We start from the raw sequence: 19,712 nt of genomic DNA, 5'->3' as shown, positions 1-19,712 counted from the left end.
TCAGCAGTCAATAAAACAAAAACCATCAAAATCATATATTTATTGCACAGTGATAAAGATTATCACTCTCCCCTTCAATATTTTCTGAGTGAATTTCCAGAAACTTTGAAACAAATAAGATGTAAGTAATTTTCAGTTTCTACAGCACTTCACTGCATTGTTTAATTGCCAAATTGAGCGTGAAGGTAAAATATTTTATGGCTATCCCAAAGTATTGAGCCCCTAAATCAAAAGCAAAGACTTGCAATTTGCACATCTTAAGGTAGCAAAGATTCATTTGTGCAGCCAATTTGATCCAGGAATTTTCTGGTATTTTTAGATTCACATCAGCAATGTGCTTTCTCTTCTCTTCTAATTGTATCTCATTGTTTTTCTTGGGGAGTGAACTATGAAGAACGCTTTTGTTTATTGACAGAAACAGAACTGGAGAATATTTTCATGGAAGATTTATGGTACATAGCCAATTACATCTGGATTGCAGATACTAAATTAGTTTTGAATTTGTCTTATTCTAAAACTATTGACAAGTGTGATTCATCATAATAATTTTTCAGAGAAATCAAAGGAGATCATTGCCTTCACCACAAGCGGCTCTGTGTCACAATCTATCTTGATTATATAGTGGCCAGGGGTTAGATGAGCAAGAATTTGGAGTGGTAAGTAAATAGTAATAATCAGATTTATACATCAAGTAGGGGAGAGTTGCCTATGGTTATCCTAACGCATTTGTATCAATAAGGCTAAATATTGGGTTTTGGAATGTATTAGGGGCTCCTAAAGTTTTCACTCTAAAATATATAAACAAAACTCTGCTAAGCTATTAGCTAATTTCTGACATGATAACCCCTATTTAAATGATTTGGTAGGGTGTTATCAGTCTTATATCACCACTAAGAAGTTCCAGGTGGACTTTAGAACCATTTCAAACCTAGAAATACTGCTTCCAAAGGAATTTGAACCTCTCCAGGCATGAACTATGAGTCTGAAAGAGCATATGCAGGGCTTAGGAGAAACTAGTCCTTTCTTGGTCCTTTCTTGTACTGTCTGCTCAGTACAGAGTTAGTAGAGACAAATTCAATTTCTTGCTCACAGTTTCATAACCAGTGCACAAGACTAGTCTAAGATAGAATAACATCAAGTTCAGTATTCTCCAGTAACATTCCATTTTCCAGTGATGACTTATTTAAAGCCTAGTTTTTTTTATTTGTGTGTGTGCATATATACATGCACTTGACTCAGCATATATATATATATATATATATATATGAAGACCACAGCAAAACTTTTTGGAAGTTTGTTCTCTCTTTACACCATGTGAATCCTGGGGCCCAAACATAATTACCAAGAATTAATAAAAATAAACTTTCTAATTTATTTATTTATTTTCCTATTTGTCTTTAAATATAGTATACTTTAATTATACTTTATCTTCCATTTGTTCGATTTCTAAAAATACTTTCACATTTTTAAAGTCTTTCTTCTATGTAAAATATCATAATTTCAATTTTCCCTTCCTGTGCTCCTCCCAGTTCCTCCTCATCTCCCTTCTCATCTGGATCCACTCCTTTGCTGCCTCTCATTACACACATGCAAAATGCACAGGCTTCCAAGGAATACTAATAAAATATAAGAAGAAACAAAACCAAAGCTGGCAGATTAGTATTGACTAAAACAAACAAACAGAAGCAAAGGAGACAAAGAAAAGGCACAAGAAACAGAGTCCCACTCATGCCCACACTCAGGAATTCTGTAAAAGCACTAAACAGGAATCACTAAGATAGACCCAAAGAGCTTATAGGGTAAAAATAAAGAACGTGTGTGTGTGTGCGTGTGCGTGCGTGCGTGCGCGTGTGTGTGTGTGTGTGTGTGTGTGTGTGTGTGTGTGTGTGTGTGTGTGTGTGTGTGTTTATATACATGTATTATTAAATTAAAATAAAAGTAATAAGATGTTTTAAAAAGAAGGGAAAATCTCTGACACTATATTAGGGGGAAGAAACATCCAACAACGCCATTGGGTTTGTTTTCTGTTGGCTGTCTACTGTTGGGCATGCAGCCTACTCTTAGGAGTAGCTGTTTCCCTAGTGAGACGCCCTTATAGGAAACTGAATTTTTATTTGCAAGTGATTCTCAGTTTGAGATTGCTTCTGCATTGGGGATGGGATAATGAGATCCCTTCTTCTCTTAGCTCCAATACTCCATCTAGTGCAGGCCCTGTGCATGCTGCCTAAGTCTCTGAGAGTTATTATAGTAATGAATCATTTTTATTTAGAGGGCCTTGCTGGTGTCTACCATCTCCTGTGGCTTTAATCCTCTTTCTTCCTCTTCTTCATCAATGTTACCCGAGTTCTGATGGGAGGTATCTGATGGAGGCATCTTGCTTAGGTTTTTGTTTTGCCAAGGTCTTTAACTATATGATGTCTAGTTGTGGAGCTCTGTATTTGTTCCTATCTACTGCAAGAGGAAACTTCTTTGATGATGGCTGAACAAGATACTAATCCTTGAGTATCGCATAATGTCATTAGGAATACTTTTATTGATATGTTCTTTTAGTAGAAAAGTAGTATTGAGTTTTACCTGGGTTATATAGTTGGATTCTTGATAACTCAAGCAATGTCAAGTATAGGTTCGATGGTTGTTTGAATAGGAATAACCCCTATAGGTTAATGTATTTGAATACTAGGCCCATAGGGAGTGGCACTATTAGTAAGTATGGCCCTATTAGAGTAGGTGTGGCCTTGTTGGAGGAAATGTGTCACTATGGAGGTGGGATTTGAGATCTTACATATGCCTAAGCTATGCCTAAGCTAAGCTATGCCCAGACACAGTCTCCTGCTGCCTGCAGATAAAAAGGGTAAAATTCTCAGCTCCTTTTTCAGCACCATGTTTGCCTGCATATTGCAGTGTGTTCCTGTTATGATGATAGTGGACTATACCCATGAAATTTAAGCTATCCTCAATTAAACAGAAATAAAACCCTGACAAAGACAGGTTCCATTTCATGGAGAGGGTCTTAAGTCAAATGGAGTACTGATTGGTTACTCTCCCAAGCTTTATGCCATCTTTTCACTATCATATCTTGCAGGAAGAACTCCATTGTCAATGAAACAGTTTATGGCTGGGGTGATGTTTATGTTTATTTTTGATAGTGTGCAAAATACTTTCATATACCAAATACATTTGCATGTAGGGGTAAAGGTTCTATGTAGGCACAAGTTGTACTTCTCCATGATCAATGAGTTGAGTAGATGTTGTCCTTAGCAATGGAACCTTACTGTCAGTTTGTGCAGAACAAATTATAGTTTTGGCAAGACCCTGGGTTTTTAGACAGTTCCAGTGGGACACCAATGTAACCCAATGCCAGTAGAATTGGAAGCTTCATTTGGTGACAAGAGATGCCCAGTTCTATCTCTAACTCCCCCATTATTAGTCAATTTCATTTAATTGTCCATGCATAGACAGACAGACATAACAGGTAGATAGATAGATAGATAGATAGATAGATAGATAGATAGATAGATAGATAGATAGAGGAGGTTTACCACCCCCAAAGTCACTTTGTTGCATCACTGAGGGCTTATTTGTGATACCAAACACTAAATATTCTATGTATGTTGTCATTGGCTCTAATAAAAACTCTGGGTTTGAATTAGAAGAAGCATTACTGACTATTAGATCCCCGACTTCTCGTTTTTCATAAGGTGTGTCAAAGATTGGCTTAGTATTCAGCGGACTACTTTTACTCTTCCCCGTTGAAATAAGTAGTATATGCTTCATTAATTGGGGTTATGAAATGTGGTCCAATGATATCATCATGATCTTCATAGTTCACCTCTGAATTTTCCCTGAGTTATCTGATTCTTTTGTTTTTCTTCAAGTGAAAGGAAAAGATGATAAACAGGAGCTTGATAAAACCCAAACCAAAGAAGAACGATAGTTAAGTCTCTTATTCTCTAAGCTGATAAACAAAAGACTGTTTGCTGCTCAGCACACTGCAATGCCAAACTAACAAAGAATCAAGACTGTTGAGTCAATACATGGAAATTTAAGGAGTTTTTTTTTTTTCAACTTTTATACTTTTATTAGATATAATAAAAATGTGTATTATATCAAATATTTTATATAAATTAATACTTTCTACTCTCTTATAATGTTATAAAATTTCTCCATTTCTACATAGTGCCAACTAATCAACTTTGGGGATATGTTCTATGAAGTTACCTAAAAAGACATCTAACTTTACTTAAAAATATCTTATTAGTGATGTTTTTCTCTATAGTTTCTTCTTTTACTTAGATAATCCATAATACAACAATGACTCTTAAAGATATCCCATAACTACTTGACTGCTTTGCATTCATGTAAATAATTAGTAATTTTATTAAGAGTATAAAATAAGAAAAATAACATACATCCTCAGACATCTCCTACCCATCATCAGAAATGGGATTATCCCCACTGCCTACTTAAGACATTATATCTGTGTTTATCCTCAGAGTCACTCTCTTGAATATGACACTTGATGACTTTATGTATTCCTGATGAGTTTGAAGCAAATATCCACGCCTGAGAAATAGTAATACAATTTTACATATGTGTGTACATGATGTTGATGCATATAAATACATAGAAATGCAGGCTATTTCACATGTTCTTCTCATAATAAATGTTTCCATTAATAATAAGCTATTAAAATTAATGTAAGTTGAAAAACATATGGATTCATTGATTTTCACTGATCCTCCACTGCATTGACTAGAGCACAATGTATCTCCTATTGTTTTAGTGGATATTAAGCTTTCTCTAAGTTTTTACCTTACAGTCATTTATTATTTAAAACTTATCTTCTTCTATACATGTATAACAATGTCCCTAAATTAAATGCATAGGAAATATACCTTCTGGATTAAAGAGACTGTTGGTTAAGATAATCTAGTTTTTCAGTAGCAACTAAGAATTCTAAAATCACAGTGTTTTAATGCACAACCCTTGAGGATTTGCTTACCATAAAGCAGTACAGAGGACCCTGAAGGACAGCCTGCTCCTCAGCATTCAGAATGTCCTTGTCACATAAGCGACTTCTCATTCCTAGAACTTCAGAAGAGCTTTTGAGGAGAGCAAGACAGTGAGTGGAGACTGGAATAGTAACTCACCATTCCATGGCTTGGATGTGAAACATGCCACTTCTACCACATTTCCCTTGCCATTAATGTCTTAAGACTTCTATACATCAGCACCAAGGCAGCCAAAAATTCCTCCCCTCTAGGTTAGACAGGATTGAAGAACTGAATGTGTGCCTTTAATCATATTTTATTACTTATTTTAAATTAATATGACTTAATGGAAAATTCTATCAATAATTTCAAAAGTTCCTCTATGTGCTATTTTAATTTAAACCAACTATGTAGTCAGAAGTGTTAATTATGCTTCCCATTATTGTCAAAGATTGACATTGTCAGACATTTTCATTTTTATCATGCTGCTATGGTGAGCACTAAGTAGCATCTTACTGTGGTTTTAATTTGCCTCTCCTTCACTGATAACAGAGATGACTGGTATTTCTTGTATTTCCAGTTCTCAGACATATTTTCCTGTTGTCACATTTTCCTATCAAGTTGTCATTTTCTCTTTGATGTGTAGTTTTGAAATTTTTTACATTGGATGCTAATTCCATGTCCCTTATGTGCTGTAATATCTCTATAGAGCATGTGGCTTATGGCTTCGTTTATATTTATGGTGCTTTTCCATGTAAGTCATGTTTAATGTGATGTTGACAACATATCTGTATTTCCCCCTCTGATATTCTCTTTGTATCTTGCTCAAAACTGTTTTCCTAATCTCAAGTTATAAAAAACTATTTTTAGTAAAGAATTCAAAGTTTTTACTTTGTATCAAGGGATTTATGTCATTTATAACTAATAACTAATTATAGAAATTAAAGAGCAGCTTGAATTGTCCGTGTCTCCAGTCATTACAACAGCACTGATTTATAGTCTTTATACAGCCATTCTCTTTCTTGGGCCTGATATTTATCCCTATCACCTGCTAGCATGATATTGATTCTTGCTGCCTGATACTGTGTCCTGTCCACTGGTCTTTGGAGTTCCTGCTTTCACCCATCTATATGGCTTTATATATTCTCTGCACTGGGGTGTTTCTGGGAACCAGGAGCATATGTTAAGTCAAAATGAACAAATCCATTGGCATTCATTAAGCTTCTCTTCTAGCACATGGGGTAGGCAATAACACACGTCAGACAATATCAACCACCTTGCATCATATCAGGTGGTGCATGCTGAGACAACAGTTGAAACAGATGAGAATGCAAGTTTCAGAAGGCAGTGGAGCAGCCATTTTGAGTAAGAGAAACCTCTAATTCAAGCAGGCATCTGAGGGGGAGGCCATTGAATTATGTGGAGCCAGAAGTGATGCAAATGAAAGGTATGGGTTTGGTATTTCTCATGTTGAAGTGTTTACAAGTGTTTGGAGTTTTCTGGGAAGGTGATCTTAAATGGTAGGGTGAGTGTTATGTAGCATCTATTGTGGTTTTAATTTGCCTTTCCTTTGCTGATAACAGAGGTGACTGGTATTTCTTATATTTCCAGTTCTCAGACATATTTTCGTATTGGTGCATTTTCCTATCAAGTTGTCATTTAAAAGTCCTTTAAGTTTTTTGAAAAACAGGGTTACCTCAGCTTGCTTTTCTATATAAACTTGTATGTACAAATTCTTTATAAGATAATCTTCTGCAATATTTATTTATTACAGGGCTACTAGCAAAGTCCATTCAACTTCTGAAATAACACGTATCTTCCCTAGCAATATTATGTAAAAATAAAGTTTATCCAACTCTGTGTCCTTATCCTTCACTCTAAAAGGTCACAGTTGAGCACTCCATATTCTAACCCAGTGGTTCTCAATCTTGGTACTCCTTCAGCCCTTTAATCCACTTCCTCATGTTATAATCCTCAGTGATAAAATTATTTTCATAGCTACTTCATATCTGTAATGTTGCTACTCTTACAAATAATATTGTAAATATCTGCCATGTAGGATATCTGATATGTGATCCCTCTGCATATCATTCAACACCCAAAGTATTCTCAACCCATAAGTTGAGAACCATTATTCTAGAGTGTCTGGCATCAGTGTTTGGAGAACTATTTTTTTTTCCATTTTTTATTAGGTATTTAACTCATTTACATTTCCAATGCTATACCAAAAGTCCCCCATATCCACCCACCCCCACTCCCCTGCCCACCCACTCCCCCTTTTTGGCCCTGGTATTCCCCTGTACTGGGGCATATAAAGTTTGCAAGTCCAATGGGCCTCTCTTTCCAGTGATGGCCGATTAGGCCATCTTTTGATATATATGCAGCTAGAGTCAAGAGCTCCGGGGTACTGGTTAGCTCATAATGTTGTTCCACCTATAGGGTTGCAGATCCCTTTAGCTCCTTGGCTACTTTCTCTAGCTCCTCCATTGGGAGCCCTATGATCCATCCATTAGCTGACTGTGAGCATCCACTTCTGTGTTTGCTGGGCCCCGGCATAGTCTCACAAGAGACAGCTACATCTGGGTCCTTTCAATAAAATCTTGCTAGTGTATGCAATGGTGTCAGCGTTTGGATGCTGATTATGGGGTGGATCCCTGGCTATGGCAGTCTCTACATGGTCCATCCTTTCATCTCAGCTCCAAACTCCGTCTCTGTAACTCCTTCCATGGGTGTTTTGTTCCCAAATCTAAGGAGGGGCATAGTGTCCACACTTCAGTCTTCATTCTCCTTGAGTATCATGTGTTTAGCAAATTATATCTTATATCTTGGGTATCCTAGGTTTGGGGCTAATATCCACTTATCAGTGAATACATATTGTGTGAGTTTCTTTGTGAATGTGTTACCTCACTCAGGATGATGCCCTCCAGGTCCATCCATTTGGCTAGGAATTTCATAAATTCATTCTTTTTAATAGCTGAGTAGTACTCCATTGTGTAGATGTACCACATTTTCTGTATCCATTCCTCTGTTGAGGGGCATCTAGGTTCTTTCCAGCTTCTGGCTATTATAAATAAGGCTGCTATGAACATAGTGTAGCATGTGTCCTTCTTACCTGTTGGGGCATCTTCTGGATATATGCCCAGGAGAGGTATTGCTGGATCCTCCGGTAGTACTATGTCCAGTTTTCTGAGGAACCGCCAGACTGATTTCCAGAGTGGTTGTACAAGCCTGCACTCCCACCAACAATGGAGGAGTGTTCCTCTTTCTCCACATCCTCGCCAGCATCTGCTGTCACCTGAATTTTTGATCTTAGCCATTCTGACTGGTGTGAGGTGGAATCTCAGGGTTGTTTTGATTTGCATTTCCCTGATGATTAAGGATGTTGAACATTTTTTCAAGTGCTTCTCTGCCATTCGGTATTCCTCAGGTGAGAATTCTTTGTTCAGTTCTGAGCCCCATTTTTTAATGGGGTTATTTGATTTTCTGAAGTCCACCTTCTTGAGTTCTTTATATATGTTAGATATTAGTCCCCTATCTGATTTAGGATAGGTAAAGATCCTTTCCCAATCTGTTGGTGGTCTTTTTGTCTTATTGACGGTGTCTTTTGCCTTGCAGAAACTTTGGAGTTTCATTAGGTCCCATTTGTCGATTCTCGATCTTACAGCACAAGCCATTGCTGTTCTGTTCAGGAATTTTTCCCCTGTGCCCATATCTTCAAGGCTTTTCCCCACTTTCTCCTCTATAAGTTTCAGTGTCTCTGGTTTTATGTGAAGTTCCTTGATCCACTTAGATTTGACCTTAGTACAAGGAGATAAGTATGGATCGATTCGCATTCTTCTACACGATAACAACCAGTTGTGCCAGCACCAATTGTTGAAAATGCTGTCTTTCTTCCACTGGATGGTTTTAGCTCCCTTGTCGAAGATCAAGTGACCATAGGTGTGTGGGTTCATTTCTGGATCTTCAATTCTATTCCATTGGTCTACTTGTCTGTCTCTATACCAGTACCATGCAGTTTTTATCACAATTGCTCTGTAGTAAAGCTTTAGGTCTGGCATGGTGATTCCGCCAGAAGTTCTTTTATCCTTGAGAAGACTTTTTGCTATCCTAGGTTTTTTGTTATTCCAGACAAATTTGCAAATTGCTCCTTCCAATTCGTTGAAGAATTGAGTTGGAATTTTGATGGGGATTGCATTGAATCTGTAGATTGCTTTTGGCAAGATAGCCATTTTTACAATGTTGATCCTGCCAATCCATGAGCATGGGAGATCTTTCCATCTTCTGAGATCTTCTTTAATTTCTTTCTTCAGAGATTTGAAGTTTTTATCATACAGATCTTTCACCTCCTTAGTTAGAGTCACGCCAAGATATTTTATATTATTTGTGACTATTGAGAAGGGTGTTGTTTCCCTAATTTCTTTCTCAGCCTGTTTATTCTTTGTATAGAGAAAGGCCATTGACTTGTTTGAGTTTATTTTATATCCAGCTACTTCACCGAAGCTGTTTATCAGGTTTAGGAGTTCTCTGGTAGAATTTTTAGGGTCACTTATATATACTATCATATCATCTGCAAAAAGTGATATTTTGACTTCCTCTTTTCCAATTTGTATCCCCTTGATCTCCTTTTGTTGTCGAATTGCTCTGGCTAATACTTCAAGTACTATGTTGAAAAGGTAGGGAGAAAGTGGGCAGCCTTGTCTAGTCCCTGATTTTAGTGGGATTGCTTCCAGCTTCTCTCCATTTACTTTGATGTTGGCTACTGGTTTGCTGTAGATTGCTTTTATCATGTTTAGGTATGGGCCTTGAATTCCTGATCTTTCCAAAACTTTTATCATGAATGGGTGTTGGATCTTGTCAAATGCTTTTTCTGCATCTAACGAGATGATCATGTGGTTTTTGTCTTTGAGTTTGTTTATATAATGGATTACATTGATGGATTTTCGTATATTAAACCATCCCTGCATCCCTGGAATAAAACCTACTTGGTCAGGATGGATGATTGCTTTAATGTGTTCTTGGATTCGGTTAGCGAGAATTTTATTGAGGATTTTTGCATCGATATTCATAAGAGAAATTGGTCTGAAGTTCTCTATCTTTGTTGGATCTTTCTGTGGTTTAGGTATCAGAGTAATAGTGGCTTCATAAAATGAGTTGGGTAGAGTACCTTCTACTTCTATTTTGTGAAATAGTTTGTGCAGAATTGGAATTAGATCTTCTTTGAAGGTCTGATAGAACTCTGCACTAAACCCATCTGGTCCTGGGCTTTTTTTGGTTGGGAGACTATTAATAACTGCTTCTATTTCTTTAGGTGATATGGGACTGTTTAGATGGTCAACTTGATCCTGATTCAACTTTGGTACCTGGTATCTGTCCAGAAATTTGTCCATTTCGTCCAGGTTTTCCAGTTTTGTTGAGTATAGCCTTTTGTAGAAGGATCTGATGGTGTTTTGGATTTCTTCAGGATCTGTTGTTATGTCTCCCTTTTCATTTCTGATTTTGTTGATTAGGATTTTTCCCTTTGCCCTTTAGTGAGTCTAGCTAAGGGTTTATCTATCTTGTTGATTTTCTCAAAGAACCAACTCCTCGTTTGGTTAATTCTTTGAATAGTTCTTCTTGTTTCCACTTGGTTGATTTCACCCCTGAGTTTGATTATTTCCTACCGTCTACTCCTCTTGGGTGAATTTGCTTCCTTTTTTTCTAGGGCTTTTAGATGTGTTGTCAAGCTGCTAGTATGTGCTGTCTCCCGTTTCTTCTTGGAGGCACTCAGCGCTATGAGTTTCCCTCTTAGAAATGCTTTCATTGTGTCCCATAGGTTTGGGTACGTTGTGGCTTCATTTTCATTAAACTCTAAAAAGTCTTTAATTTCTTTCTTTATTCCTTCCTTGACCAAGGTATCATTGAGAAGAGTGTTATTCAGTTTCCACGTGAATGTTGGCTTTCCATTATTTATGTTGTTATTGAAGATCAGTCTTAGGCCATGGTGGTCTGATAGGATACATGGGACAATTTCAATATTTTTGTATCTATTGAGGCCTGTTTTGTGACCAATTATATGGTCAATTTTGGAGAAGGTCCCGTGAGGTGCTGAGAAGAAGGTATATCCTTTTGTTTTAGGATAAAATGTTCTGTAGATATCTGTCAGGTCCATTTGTTTCATAACTTCTGTTAGTTTCACTGTGTCCCTGTTTAGTTTCTGTTTCCACGATCTGTCCTTTGAAGAAAGTGGTGTGTTGAAGTCTCCCACTATTATTGTGTGAGGTGCAATGTATGCTTTGAGCTTTACTAAAGTGTCTCTAATGAATGTGGCTGCCCTTGCATTTGGTGCGTAGATATTCAGAATTGAGAGTTCCTCTTGGAGGATTTTACCTTTGATGAGTATGAAGTGTCCCTCCTTGTCTTTTTTGATAACTTTGGGTTGGAAGTCGATTTTATCCGATATTAAAATGGCTACTCCAGCTTGTTTCTTCAGTCCATTTGCTTGGAAAATTGTTTTCCAGTCTTTCACTCTGAGGTAGTGTCTGTCTTTTTCCCTGAGATGGGTTTCCTGTAAGCAGCAGAATGTTGGGTCCTGTTTGTGTAGCCAGTCTGTTAGTCTATGTCTTTTTATTGGGGAATTGAGTCCATTGATATTAAGAGATATTAAGGAAAAGTAATTGTTGCTCCCTTTTATTTTTGTTGTTAGAGTTGGCATTCTGTTCTTGTGGCTGTCTTCTTTTTGGTTTGTTGAATGATTACTTTCTTGGTTGTTCTAGGGCGTGATTTCCGTCCTTGTATTGCTTCTTTTCTGTTATTATCCTTTGAAGGGCTGGATTCGTGGAAAGATATTGTGTGAACTTGGTTTTGTCGTGGAATACTTTGGTTTCTCCATCTATGGTAATTGAGAGTTTGGCCGGGTATAGTAGCCTGGGCTGGCATTTGTGTTCTCTTAGTGTCTGTATAACATCTGTCCAGGCTCTTCTGGCTTTCATGGTCTCTGGTGAAAAGTCTGGTGTAATTCTGATAGGCCTTCCTTTATATGTTACTTGACCTTTCTCCCTTACTGCTTTTAATATTCTATCTTTATTTAGTGCATTTGTTGTTCTGATTATTATGTGTCGGGAGGAATTTCTTTTCTGGTCCAGTCTATTTGGAGTTCTGTATGCTTCTTGTATGATCATGGGCATCTCTTTTTTTATGTTTGGGAAGTTTTCTTCTATTATTTTGTTGAAGATATTAGCTGGCCCTTTAAGTTGAAAATCTTCATTCTCATCAATTCCTATTATCCGTAGGTTTGGTCTTCTCATTGTGTCCTGGATTACCTGGATGTTTTGAGTTAGGATCCTTTTGCATTTTGTATTTTCTTTGACTGTTGTGTCGATGTTCTCTATGGAATCTTCTGCACCTGAGATTCTCTCTTCCATTTCTTGTATTCTGTTGCTGATGCTCGCATCTATGGTTCCAGATCTCTTTCCTAGGGTTTCTATCTCCAGCGTTGCCTCGCTTTGGGTTTTCTTTATTGTGTCTACTTCCCCTTTTAGTTCTAGTATGGTTTTGTTCATTTCCATCACCTGTTTGGCTGTGTTTTCCTGCTTTTCTTTAAGAGCCTGTAACTCTTTAGCAGTGCTCTCCTGTAAATCTTTAAGTGACTTATGAAAGTCCTTCTTGATGTCCTCTATCATCATCATGAGAAATGTTTTTAAATCTGGGTCTAGATTTTCGGTTGTGTTGGGGTGCCCAGGACTAGGTGGGGTGGGAGTGCTGCGTTCTGATGATGGTGAGTGGTCTTGATTTCTGTTAGTAGGATTCTTACGTTTGCCTTTCGCCATCTGGTAATCTCTGAAGCTAGCTGTTTTAGTTGTCACTGTTAAGAGCTTGTTCTTCAGGTGACTCTGTTAGCCTCTATGAGCAGACCTGGGGGGTAGCACTCTCCTTAGTTTCAGTGGGCAGAGTATTCTCTGCAGGCAAGCTCTCTTCTTGCAAGGCAGGTACCCAGATATCTGGTGTTCGAACCAGACTCCTGGCAGAAGTTGTGTTCCACTCACTAGAGGTCTTAGGATCACGTGTGGAATCCTGTGTGGGCCCTTGCGGGTGTCAGGCGACTCAGCTGGCAAGGTAGCCGGGGCTCGAGTGGAGTGGAAGGGGTTTGTGCCCCAGATCAAGCCCGGGTAGCCTGCTTCCCTATGTACCGCAGTCTCGAGTTCCGTGCTATTGGATTGGGGCAGGCACTGTGATCCACTCACCAGAGGTCTTAGGGTCCCGTGGGGAGTCCTGTGTGGACCCTTGCGGGTGTTGGGCAAGACTCTGCTGGCAAGGTAGCCCGGGGCTCGAGTCTCGAGTCGAGCAGAAGGGACTTGTGCCCCAGATCAGGCCCGGGTAGCCTGCTTCCCTATGTACCGCAGTCTCAAGTTCCGCACGATTGGATTGGGGCAGGCACTGTGATCCACTCACCAGAGGTCTTAGGGTCCCGTGGGGAGTCCCGTGTGGACCCTTGCGGGTGTTGGGCAAGACTCTGCTGGCAAGGTAGCCCGGGGCTCGAGTCTCGAGTCGAGCGGAAGGCTGGAGAACTATTGAGAAGAGTGAGCTTAAGACCGTCCTTAATAATGTCAGATTTCTAAGTCTGCAACATGAGTTTGCCTCTAAGAGATCACACTTGAACATGAATGACTTTGACTAATAATTAAGGCAAAAGGGAATCACATATGCTTCTATCCTCAGAGTTTGGGAAAGGAATAAGAAATGCAAGTTAATTAGTAACAAAATCAATATAATTTTGTACAACTGTATATCTTTTTGCTACCTCCTCAGTCTGCTTGGTTAACCATGTTTGTCAGGAGCAATTCACTGAAGCTTAACTCAGTATATGCCTAGGGCTGTGAATACTGTTGGATCAAGATAATTGCCATGGTCACATTCCTTGCCAAAGCCCTTCAAGGAACAAAACAAACAAACAAACAAAAACCAAACAAACAAAAGAAAAGAAAAGAAACCCAAACAAACAAAAAACAACTTAAACATGAAATAACACCTGCCAAGCTTCTGACACCTGACTCTCAACTTTACCAACTTTACCCCGCCTCTCTCATACACATGCAGTCCATAGACATTCTGGGTCTTCGCACATGCTGTTCTTGTTTCTCAGAATACACTTTCTTGCTAGTTAATTAAGGGTTCTTAGAAATATACAGCTCTGTAACCCTTTCTCTATTATTTGGAAGCAGAGTTAGGACTCGGCCTGTTCTTATGTCCCAAGTACACCGTGGTCAACCATGTGTTTTAAGAGGGTTTGGAACAGGTACATCCCAGTTGGTCTATAGAAGATTGCAAAATACAATTGAATTAAGGCAGGGCAGAATCCTCTAAAACCTGTGACCTACAAAATTGGATATGTCCTAATAGACCCAGATAATACTGTTATTGGCAAAAATGTGGGGCCAACATCTCTTTACGATTCTCTGGGAATTTTACAATGCTCTTAATATAGTTCTGTGTGGTTCCTACAGTTCAGTGATGGGAAGAAGCTAGTTACCTGGTGTTTAACAAAACATCCTGTGGATTGATTTGGGTCTTAAATGCAAGTAATGGTACCTATCAGATGAAATCTGCCACCCAGATCTATTTCCATGCTCCCTCTGGCATATAAAGGTACCCTCGTGATTAGGTGAGCATATTAATTGCTTCTTTTGTAGGGAGTCCTATACTGGGAAATAAACTTGGCTGACCAGCCTATGAACCCAAATCATCTATTTTTGTATTGATTTAGCACTGACTCGCTTAACCTATTAAAGCACCTAATTTTGTTGTGTTATATAGCAGGGTGAAATTTCTTTTATATTTATTGCACCTTCCCAAAGCCCCATGAAGTAAATGGTCATAAATGACAGTTGCAGAAGTTGTGCTCCAAACTTCTCCATTGAAGTTATTATACAGTATTCTCAGACAGAGGCCAATTGAGCCATTGCATGTAAATATATATTGATAATTAATTCGTCTAGGTTCTGCTTTGTCATTTATTCACCTCCTTCCATATACTGTGTCGTATATTACAGAAAAAAATGATTTTATGATCTTTCCGCAATTATATTTTCTCATATTTGTGTGCCTCGCATCCAGTGCTGGGATTATTTTTTACACATTCCAATACCAAGTTCACAATACAATTTCATTCCTCCTTTCCCCAACACCAAATGTGTTTCTAAAAATGATGGCAAGAAAAACTTGCTTCTCTGAGAAACACCATTAAGAAAATTCATCCTATTTGTTTTTAGGCCAACATTGCACATTTAGCAGACAATTTTATTGAGCTATGTACATTGATATGTGCATCTTTTGGAAAGTTCATTGTACAGTGACTCCAACATCACTTTCTGGCTATGGACCATGAGGAGAAATGTGAGGCTTTAAAGTGTATAGCTTTCAGAACTAATTCCTACCCATAATCCTATTGAGTCTTGTGGCATGCTGCTGTTCCTCTCTCTCTCTCCCTCTCTCTCTCCCTCTGTCTCTCCCTCTCTCTCTCCCTCTGTCTCTCTGTCTCTCTGTCTCTCTGTCTCTGCCTCTCTCTCTCTCTCTCTCTCTCTCTCTCTCTCTCTCTCTCTCTCTGTGTGTGTGTGTGTGTGTGTGTGTGTGTGTGTGTGTATGTGTTCCCTTTTCTCTTTTTCATCTCAATTATTTCAGCAGCAAATCTAAGGTCTGAGATTTACTGAGGAAAATTTTTTCGGACTTGTATATAAAGGTGCTATAAATATTAGCTGTGAAATCACCTATATTTCCAACATGCTTATGCATTGTCAAACAACAATATCTTTGTTTGGGTAGTTTCTAGACTAGATCCTCCCTTTATGTGTTCAGATGTCTAACTCAAATTCATTACTCTAATTTACGTTTAGTGTCGGTTCTTCCTAAAAGATATCTTTCATGCACATGCTGATTTTTGTGCTTTCTCTGCACTCTCACACCATCTTGTTAATACATGGCCTACAATCTCACTCTACCCTGTGCACACATTTCTGATCTCTTTGTACTCTCATGCCACCATGGGTAAACATTCGGAGAGGACTTGCCTAAGTACACCCTAAATTTAATTGTCTTGATCTCTAGAGAGAACAGGATTTTAAAATATCAGTTTTCTACATATCAAATATAATACTAGTATAGAGTTAGGGTCTTTATAAATATTTGAATAAGAATGGTGAAGTAGTTTAGCAGGAAAGGGACCTTGACACAAAGCTTAATGACCTGGGTTCAATTTACAGAATAAAGATGGTGCAAGAAGAGAAATGTTATCTTCATTCAAGTTGTCTATGTACAAGCACACATGCATACACACATCAAAGTAAATGTGAAGTTGAATTTAATTTTTTTAAATTAGAATTAAAATATATTTAAAGATTAAAGGCCAACAAGTCATCCTGTCTATCCTTTCATCAAAAAAAAATCTATTCCTTAGGCATGCACATTTATTTAAACTTGATTTTAAGCCAAATGAAGTTCAGAGCAAGATTGTGCATGTATTTAGAGTTCCATTCATATTTGTATAAAATGAATGTAGAAATATACAAAATATAAATTTTCTTTGAACCTTTTTTCTCTCAAGCTCTAAACAATAGTTTTTAAAACGTAAATTAAAGTGCCTGGGAGATGGCTCAGTGGATAAGAATCCTTACTGTACATACATGAGAAACTGATTTGAGTTTAGATCCTTGGCACTGTGACAATTTACAACTGTAACCTCAGATTTCGAACAGAGGGTCAGGCAGAGACAGATGGATACAGCTATTCACTGAGCTCCAGGTTCAAACAGAACCTGAAAATTCAAGAATAAGATTGAAAGTAATCAAGGAGGATACTCAATATTTTCCTGTGGTCTCTATCCATGCACATAGAGGTGCACACACATAGACGCTTATAATAAGCACATCAGAAACAATAGGAGCAAAAGTCATTCTCAGCACAAAATAAGATTAATGTATTCTTGATGGTCTTTTAAAATGATAAAGCACAGATGAAAAAGAAGTGACATGAACTGACATTAAATCCTGCCTGGTCTGAGATTCCAAAACCATTCAACTATCTTATACTCACCATGCACAGAATCTACAAATGGATGCACAGTGTGCTTACATTTTGAAGCTGGGCTATTACAGAACAAAAAAACGAAGTCTGTCAATGATTAACAAAGCATCTTAACTTTTTAAAGCCATGAAGATTTTAGGGGCAAATGCTTTACAAGAGTGAGGTACCCATGGTTGCCAATTAGCCCAGTGTGAAGGAAAGCCAGACACTGGCTCCCACCCACATACAGTCCTCGTCTACCTTCCACCCGACTGTGGAGATTGATCCAGTGCAAACATGCTGCAGATGAATTGCTCAGAGGGTCTCGGATGGGGATGTTTCTGTGCACATCCTCACACTATTCTGCAATTGTGATTTTTCATGGACATCCACATCCTGGCAATATATCCCTGGATTTGACTGTAATCTTGCTGTAGCACTCACCTGCAAGCCTCGTAAACTTGTTTTAATGTAGCTTTAACTCAGAGATCCTGCACCACCAGACAGATAATGCTACGCCATAGCATCCATTTGAGAGCACATCTGAACTTGCACCTCCTACTGATAAATGTTTTCAAAGGGGAACCACATTCTATTGAATGAAACATATTACCCAGCCACCCCATCCTTATTGCCTTTGTAATTGAATTAGCCATTTCTAATGTGTACTAGGTTTTCTGGGATCCCTGTATTCCCTCTTGAATTTTATAACATACTCACCATAATGAACACCACTAGATATTTTGTATTTTTTCATTTTATTGGTTATTTTATTTATTTACATTTCAAATGTTATCCCCCTTCTCAGTTTCCCCTCCACAAGTTCCCTACCCCCTTCCCTTTCCCTGCCTCTGTAAGGGGTGCTCCTCTAACTGCCCACCCAAACCTGCCTCAGTGCCCTAGCATTCTCCTGCCCAGGGTTAAAAGTTAGATATAAAATTAGTGATTGTATTTCAAAGCTTACTGGTTTAAAATTCCAAAGAATAACTGCATCTCAAACTTTAGGCAACTAGTTAATGACCAACTGATGTAGGAACAACATTGTTTCCTTCACAGCTAAGTCATTTAGGATCAGTTTTCTGGCTGTTCCCAATGGCTACACCTAAATGGTGATCCTTTATAAAGTGTATTCATATCAACTCCCAGATACTATGAATATAATAATATAATTTTATTTGACCAAAACATTTTGGGGGGACATAACTAAGGACCATGAATTGTTAATACCCTAGGTTTTGAAGTGGTCCTTAAATCTGAAATTAATCTGTCCATAAGAAACAGAACACCACATGAGAAAAGCAGGAATTGGAGTTAGGTGGTCACAAACAAAGAAGTGCCTGAAGCTGGGAGTTACTAGATGACACAAAGAAGGACTATCTTCTAGAGCAGGGGTGGGCAGGAGGACTCTGCCAGCACCTTGATGCCAGGGATGTAAGTTTTAAGTTACAGATCTGGTGAAATGTTAGCACAGCAGCACTAGTTTTCATTGACATATTGTCACCTACAAGGCATGCACATGCTCTAGAGTAAAAGATTCTGTCTAAGACACACAGAATTACCAAGAAGCCACAAATATTTAACTTGAGGATTTTCAGTTATAGACATCCTTGCCTAGGAAGAGTTTCAGCCACATGTTTGTTCATATTTTTATGCAACACTACCTTACTGACTACGAATTTTGATCATAAATGGCTACTTTTCTTTGTGTTTCTATTTTGCCTCTGTTACTCATCTATTTCCCCATCATTTAGGGTGCATAATATCTCTGTACAGGGTCTAATGAGAACTTGAGATTAAGATGTATGTCTTTTTTAAAAATAATTATTAATTGATTGATTGATTGATTGATTGATTTAATGTACATGAGTACACTGTAGCTGTCTTCAGACACATCAGAAGAGGGCATCTGATTCCATTAGAGATGGTTATGAGTCACTATGTGGTTGCTGGGAATTAACTCAGGACCTTTGGAAGAGCAGACAGTGCTCTTAACCTCTGAGCCATCTCTCCCACAGTCAAAACTGTGACCCAGAATTGTTCCTATCTGAAAGAACTGCAAGGAAGGAAATGGAAAAGATCCTGAGGATAAATAGGTGTAGCAACAGACTCAAAGTGGAATCAAGATCAAGGGGAGACTTCAAGGCCTGACAGGACTACTGAGGCTATGGAGCACTCACAAAAAGGGACCTATCAGCCAAGCGTGGTGGCACACGCCTTTAATCCCAGCACTCCGGAGGCAGAGGCAGGTGGATTTCTGAGTTCGAGGCCAGCCTGGTCTACAAAGTGAGTTTCAGGACAGCCAGGGCTATAGAGAAACCCTGTCTCAAAAAAACCGAAAAAAAAGGGGGGACCTATCACTTCTGCCCTCCAAAAGCCTCTGAAAGAGTCAGATGCAGATATTTGCACCCAACCAATGAACAGAAGCTACTGACCCCTGTGTTTGAATTAGGGAAAAGCTGGAAGAAGCTGAGAATTAGGGCAACCCTGTAGGAGGACCAGAAGTTCCAATTAACTTGGACCCCTGAGATCTCTTAGACACTGGATCACCAACCAGGAAACATATACAGACTGATAGAAGACCCCCAACACATATACAGGAGAGGACTGCCAGGTTTGGGTTCATTCAGAGAAAATACATCTAACCCTCAGGAGAATGGAAGACGCAGGGGGGTTAGAAGTCTGGTGGGGGGG

This window comes from Mus musculus, chromosome 5, assembly GCF_000001635.26.
Source record: "Mus musculus strain C57BL/6J chromosome 5, GRCm38.p6 C57BL/6J".
Lineage (NCBI taxonomy): Eukaryota > Metazoa > Chordata > Mammalia > Rodentia > Muridae > Mus > Mus musculus.
The sequence above is the reverse complement of the archived record's forward strand: the minus strand, read 5'-3'. Positions refer to the sequence as shown.